Source organism: Pistacia vera, unplaced genomic scaffold (genome assembly GCF_008641045.1).
Source record: "Pistacia vera cultivar Batoury unplaced genomic scaffold, PisVer_v2 Contig525, whole genome shotgun sequence".
In the NCBI taxonomy this organism is placed as follows: domain Eukaryota; kingdom Viridiplantae; phylum Streptophyta; class Magnoliopsida; order Sapindales; family Anacardiaceae; genus Pistacia; species Pistacia vera.
In genome coordinates this window covers 1,061,105-1,068,897 of record NW_022196363.1, presented here as the reverse complement: position 1 = coordinate 1,068,897, position 7,793 = coordinate 1,061,105, and the positions used below count along the sequence as shown (strand labels likewise).

General features: G+C 35.3%; 1 pseudogene; it reads right to left on the bottom strand.

The window, feature by feature from the left end:
- Positions 1–1,203: 1,203 nt before the first annotated feature.
- On the bottom strand, positions 1,204–5,912 carry LOC116106986 (annotated as a pseudogene).
- Positions 5,913–7,793: the final 1,881 nt, after the last annotated feature.

Here is a 7,793-nt window from a genome sequence, read left to right as displayed (position 1 = left end):
ATTGTTATTAGTGAAATTTAATTGCTCCATATTTCTTATTAATTTTTGTGTGGTCATTGTTATTAGTGAATGCCAAAACAGTAGCTTCTGCTTAATTTGACCTCTGAAAATAAGTTTTGAATTTACATTTATTTTGAAACACTTTTTTATCTGCCAGAGAACTCTGTATCTAGACACTAGCCGTCCAAAGTGTTTCTTTTATTCTTTAAAAGCCAAAATAATGTACGGGCCGTCCAAAAGTAAGGGACGACCGTCCACGATTAGTGGATAGGCGTCCCCAAAGTTTTTCTTTTGTTTTTAAAACCAAAATAATGGACGGGTGTCCATTCCTTACGAACGCTCATCCAAACGTAATTGTGGACGGTCGTCCCCAAAGTTTTTTTTTTTTTAATTTTCATATTTAGATTAAGGACGGACGTCCCTTATTTGCAGATGCCCGACCAAAATGAAGAGACGGCCATCCATAACCTATGAATGGTTGTCCCTAATTTTTATAAAAAAAAAAATTATTCTTTTTTACTTATGGACGGGCATCCTTTAAATGAGGACGTCGTCCATAGTAAATGAATCCCCGTCCATATAATATGGACGGGGGTCCATGTGAGTGAACAGCCTTCCATATAATATGGACGGCGGTCCATGTAAGTGAATGGCCGTTCACTGGAAAAATATTTAATAACGAGTATGGATTGTTGGTGTGAGTCAGCGGACACGTAGGCCGATACATGTTTTCAAATGGACGGCCGTTCACTAGAAAAATATTTAATAACGAGTTTGAATTGTTGGTGTGAGTTAGCGGACACGTAGGCCGGTACATGTTTTCAGTGCAAAAATGTCGGTGTCCGTAACTTTATTGATTATATAATGACTTGTATTTGCCATGTATATGTTAAAATCTCTTTCATCCAAGTGTTGGCATTATTCAAGAATAACCATCCGTTATCATTCTTAATAAGCACCACCACTCCAGGCAAATTTGAAATCTTGTTCTATTGAACTATCTCATCCCGTTAGTAACATGGGGTCGTGAAAATGTTTCCCCACCTGCACATAATTCATGTCATATGTTACTAACAAGGAGGTTGTGAAAAATCTACAAAATGGAGAAATAGCTAAAATGTGACCATGCCAGTGAAATATTTCACAAATTTGTATATAATTTTCTCTACTTCGAAAGGTAGGTGACAAGGAAATGAATTCTACCTTTTTCCCATCAACCATTATTGCGCTGCTAGGCTCTACTGGCGCTGAGAGGCGAATTCCCCATAATCTATGCTTAACTCCATCATATGTTATGAGCCTAGAAATGGTCTCTTGTCCCTTATAACATCCTGAGATTGTTTAACAGTCAGGTCAACCTTCTTTTTATCTTGCTAAATGTATGTTCAGTAAAAAATGATACCCTTGTTTAGAGAAACTGAGTTCCAGAGACCAGCCTCCAGAACATTGAATTCATTAGTAAGCTCCTTTCCAGGTGTTGGCCTCCCTGCAAAAAGCAAGAAAATTGTCATCACAATGCCTTTCTTAAAATGCAAACTAAATGTTGTTTGGTTGAGAACAGATACAAATTTTCGAACATGAACAACCATCTAAACTGAAAAGCAACTTGCTTCCAAGCTTTTTGTACCATTTAAGTTTCCCCCATGATTTAGGCAACAACTAAAAATGCTGAAGAAGCTAAATCTTTTATCATCATATTATTGTCCAAGCAATCAGCAAAGACTTTAAATGCATTACTCGAAGATAAGTAACAGTACCGAATGATTAACTTGAACTCTTGTAATTAGGGAATAACAATAGTTTGTTTGTTTCTCTTTTTTTTTTTCCTTGTTTTTCTTTTCTTTTTTTCTATGGTTTAAAAACTTAAATGATTCCGTTAATTCATTTGCACTTGAACTTTTTAAGCTAGATTAACCAAGAATTTTGATTTAACAGTGTTTGAGGCTGAAGTTTTATTCTCTTGAACAAGAACATGCAAGAGAGGATGTTGTATAGTTTGAATTGCAACGAGACCTTGTAAAAACAACCAATATTTATTCTCTTCCATTTGATCCTACTGGTTAATTTGCTTCACGTAAAGTAACAATAAAGCTAAAAGTTCACTGGAAAGCTAAAATAACAGTAGGCAATAACAAAGAGATTTAAAGTTCAACTGCATCTATTAAACAATTATTTCAGATGTGAAACTTGAAAACTTTCAAACATCAAATGCGAGGAAGATTTTGGAAATGTTTTAAGTAAAACAAATCTGCAAAAAAGAAAAAAGAAATGGCAAGTCAAACCAAGAAGTCAAGAATTAATCACCTTGAATAACCCTTAGTTTTTCCCAGGCATTAGAACCCATCAGAATAGTACCAAGAGATAAAAGAATGCCATTCACCTGAAATGGGAAAAAAAGTTCTTTTCATATTTCATTGCATCAAAAAATCTCATGTTATTGTTCCAAATTTACAAAACTACATGTACTATTCAAATTTCATCTTATTGCCAATTTGAGGATTTCCTGCATTCAACATTAGATTTTAGATTGCAAATTGCTTTATATTGAGGAATATTCATTCTTTTAGGTGGCTCTAGATTTTGGAGAGTTATGATTTATATTTTACACATGACTTCCATGATTGATTATTATTTCGTGAATAAAAACCTGTTGGGATTTTATTCCTAAAGCATGTCTAAAATCATGAGATGTGTTAATGTTTGAATGATTGCAAAAAAGAATTTATCTTTACAAATCCCTATGTAGAAATTAATTGATTGAGCATTACGAAGTTCATTAGCAATAAGTTTACAAATCTAGTTTAAAAGCATCTTGCAGTTAAAAATCTAGAAGACCATTCACTCTTACACACTGAGATTCAAACTGCTCATTACCTGTTTGCACACCACAACTAGGTCAATGTCATCATCACGAAACCTCTATCTCAATGACAAATCCAGGAAAGAAAAATAATCATTTATCAAAAATAGACTTACTGTGTTACCTTTAGGTCCCAATAGAATGAATAAGGAAGTTTGCTTGGTGATGTCTTGAATTTCCACCTTGTCAGCAAAAAATATGAACCTAAAACACCAGGAAGAAACAGGAAATTTTACACGAAGAAAAGTTTTAACTTAATATTTTTAAATTAGTGCCAATCAAGCTGGCATACTATGTAAAAACAAGAAGAGAGGCAATTTATTAGGTGATTTTCTCCAACTTTGTGTTCTTTTGATAAAGAACAAAGGCAAGGCTGGCAGACTAAGGATATCTGCCAGCATAGAAAATTAATTAGTAAAACTTGAAGAAATAGAACACATACTTATTGAGCATGTCACTTATGCTTCCACAGGTCAGCGGCGAGACCACCAACATGATAGAATTTTTCTGTGAATGCCATAGAAATCCTAATGAGTTGACAAAACTATATTGAATTATTAAACAGCAGAAAAAGAAAGCTTTATAGAAGAAACATGATGAAAGAGATTACCATGAACCAAGCGTGAGCAATATCTATTGTCCGAGCTGTTGGTGTAATAAAAACAGTGTCACATCCCTACGGATTTCAATCGAATAAATCCCATCAATTAACCCCATATGACTGCATCAAAAAATAAATATACAAAATGATGTTTGTGTTTCTTTTTTTTGAACAGAATCAAACAGAAGGACATGTAATCAAACTTACTAGTCCTTCTCAAAGATTTTCAAAATTTGCAGTGTTTTGATTGTGAAGTAACTGAATACGATCATCTCCACTGACTTAAAGATAATTGAACCCATATTTGACAATGTAAATAAACATTAGAGCAGCATCATAGAAAACCTTAAATATTTGCAAACCTCATTTAAATAAATTGGACTCTCAATAACCAAAGAATAAACACACCAGAAATAACAATTAACTGTAAAAGTCCATACATTAATATAAAAAGTAAAAAATATAGTAACACCTAAAATATATAAAACAAAAAAGTAAAAAATAGAGGAGCAGCCTTTTGAGTAATAGAGACGAAGACCTTGGCTGCTGTAAGCCAATATCACCTAATTTGTCTGATAATCATACAGACTACTGTGTTTACAGCAGCAAACAGTTGTTTATACTACTGAAAAGTGAAACATGATGCAATGCAAACCCAAGCTTCAAACCATTAAATTAAAACTTTTCATTCAAGACTTAAAGACAATTAAAAAATAATATTTCTTTAAGAGAGAGAGAGAATCATCATTTTGAAGACCACTCAAAATATACACTAGTGTCATAGGCCAAAACTTCATGGCACAATTATAAAACTAAAATGAAAATAACATGCTCATTAGTTTTGGAAAGAAAACTTTCAACGATAGTGAACTAAATGCCCCACCCGTCAAGAAATTTCTGAAAGTGTTCAGAAGAACAAAGAATATGATACATGTATGGTTAAAGTACCAGGGAAGAATGTACCTCTTATCCTTCCAAAATGTGAAAGATCCACCACCTAGGTCATTATTCAAAGATGAATCAATAATGGCAATGGTTTTGTACTCGTTACAGAATTTTTTGAAAAATAAACACCATAAATTTGAACGAAATAGAGAAGCAACAGGAACAAAATAATAATAGTTAAACAAAACAAACAGTAAACAAAGAAAGCAATACGCGCGATTTATCCTGGTTCACCCAATGTGGGCTACGTCCAGCTGAGTCAATATTATTGCAATATGCCTCACCTCTCTCGTTTACAATGAATGAATTGTTCTCACACACATAACAAGAGAAAAATATGTTTATATACTAGGTTTAAGAGATTAAACCTAGTTTTACAAGAATTCCTATTCCTAAGCCCAACCCAAAAAGGAATTAATAACTTAAAAGGAATCCTACAGGGTTATACATGGAAAAGCCCAAAATCGCCTACGAGACCCCCGAGTGCGTCTCCGTTACCCATTAATGCTGAAGTAGTCGACAACTCCAACAAAATTCTGACTAGCCCATAAAACAAAATAATAACAAAGTTTAGACAAATTGAACATGAACAACAGAGATAATATCAATTAGACGCATGACATCAACTCAATATTTGAAGTTAACAAGGAATTGTTCATTTCACCATCATAGGGACATCATTCTTACCAACTCGTCTACAAACCTCCAAGCTTGTCATCTAGCTTACATAACCAAAACCAAAAGCAACTCTCAGGAAAAATACAACTCAGCCTAAAATCTTATCAATTTGTCCCTATGCATAATCAATTTCCTACTTACCATCTTTTGCATTCAATTCACATTTATACAAAAAATTACATAGCACTCAGCATATCACTTGAGTAACAAAAATGTAAATCAGAAGTCCAAAAGACATGCTTTCAAACCTAAGTCACATACCCAAAAATTTTCCTATCTAGCAATTAAATTCAAACACACAAAATTAAAATTAAATTAAATTAAAATATATAAAACTTGAGCTAATATACTTGAACGTGCTTCAAATGTAATAAATTCAACAAGTTCAAAGTAAATTATAAACGTTCTCAATAAACACTCACTGCAACCCCATTTTCAACTACATCCAGAGCTTCATCATCATTGCCGAATGTTTCAACAATCCCATTTTCCAAAACCTCTGCCCCTGCACTCTTCAATTTGTCCTACAAAAGAACCCAGTTGGCAACTCTCTTGTTTTCATGTTTTTGATTAATTAAAAGAAGAAAAAGGGTTTTCAGTGAATCTTACTAGGAGGTCACGATCAATTGGAGGAGGCAAGAGATCGAAAGGCAAGGCCGTAATTGGCTGAAAACTTGTGCTTTTTAATGAGAGCGTAGTAGTGTTCTTGGTCTTGTTCTTGCTCTCCTGATGATGAGTGAAACCGGTGCCGTTTAGGAAATTGTGAGATGATAGTGAGTGGACATGAGTTGAGAAAGGTCTTGCTGGTGCTGGTGCTGTTGTTGCCATTGCCAGATTTTTGGGATGGCGGAATATACTGCGGAAGTGGGAGAAAATTTAGCTGACCGGCCATCGCAAGTTTCGATTTAAGAAAATGGCCTTGAAACTGTTTTTCATTTTTTTTAATTTAGAGAAGCTGACGTGGCACAATTAGGATCCATTAAACATGTAAAATGGGTTAAAATGAAAAGATTAAAACATATAAGGACAAAATCATAATTAATGAAAGTTTTTAAAATTTAAAATTTACAAAAGAGCCCCAAATATTCAAATCACTTAATCGAAACCAATTAAGGCAAAAATCGATATCTTCAATCCCTAAACGCATTATGTGCAATTTCCGGTGATAACAGTCCACATTCCGGCAAATTTTCACACTCAAATTCAATCCTAAAGCTTCTTCCTTTTTTAAAACCATGGCTGACATTCACAATGAGGAGGAAAACTCAACGCCTCTTCAAATCGTAGAGTCCGGCCGCGCAAGCAATTCAATGGCTGCTCCGGTGGACCCTTCGATTAGTGAAAGTGTTCCAGTAGCAGAGATGACGGTGGCACAACAAGAGAGAGAACAGAGCAAAACGATTCTAAAGAGGAAGAGGGGGCCGGGTAGAGTTCAGGCCAGGAAGAGGAGTCCGGCGAGAGTTCAGACGAAGAGAAGGAGGCCGCCAAAGAAAAGGTATTTGTACTTGCCGAGACCTGAGATCACTTAAGCGATCCTTTGTATCGCTTAAGCGATTGATGGCTTTTACTCTTAGTCGCTTAAGCTATTTAGGATTGCTTAACAGTAAAAGCGATGAATTGCTTAAGCGATATAAACGATCGCTTAAGCAATCTTAGATATGGCAGATCTTTATTTTGCCTCGTACAAGATCTCTTAAGTGATCTGTACTCGCTTAAGCGACCAACAGTAAAAGTGATGAATCGCTTTTACTCTTGGTCGCTTAAGTGATCTCTTCTGAGGCAGAACCAAATCTGTCCAGATCTATAATCGCTTAAGTGATCCTTTGTATCGCTTAAGCAATTTCAGATCGCTTAAGAGTAAAAGTGTCGAATCGCTTAAGCGATATAGAAGATTACTTAAGCGATCTTAGATCTGGGCAGATGTTGATTCTGCCTCGGAAGAGATCGTTTAAGTGACCAAGAGTAAAATCGACGAATCGCTTAAGCGACTTAAGCGATCTGAAATCTCTTAAGTGATTTAAGATCGCTTAAGAGATCTTGTATGAGGCAGAATCATCTGCCCATCACTTAAGCAATTCTTCCAGAGCGTATTTTGTTTATATTTGATTTGGTTTAATTTTTTTGCTGATATTTTGTTTATATCGATTGTACAGATTTTCCAGAGCGTAAACTATAGAGAGTACGGATTGGAGGTTGTAAGCAATACGGTACCGCACTTCCCTGTGAGGGTGACAGTGAGGTCAAGTTTGTAATATCCCACTTGAGGTACGTACTTAAGATTTTGCTGTATTATTTAAAGGATCCTCTGTTTTAACTTCAATTGAGTTTGTATGTTGTTGCGGTTAGTTGGTTAGCCTTTAATTGAATTGGTATGTTTGCCTTGGTTTTGGTTGAAATTTGGTGAAGTGGGAAATCCAATCTTCGTCGGGGCGAAGAAGAAGCTTCGTCGCGGCGATGAGGAGCTGCACCCACGGGTAGGCTCTGCCGGGTTTCGCCAGTGCGATGGATTGTGCTTCGCCGTGGCGAAGAGCCTAACAAAAAGTTTCTTGAGTTTTCTAGAGAATTCTTCTTTTGGGGCACAATGACCTTTTTACCCCTAATTAGCAAGAAAAGTGGGGAGTAAAATTTAAGGAAATTTAGTAGAGATTGTGTTTAGATGGGGGTGTATTTGTAAAGAATCAAAGGATATATATGGATTTTCCAAGGAAT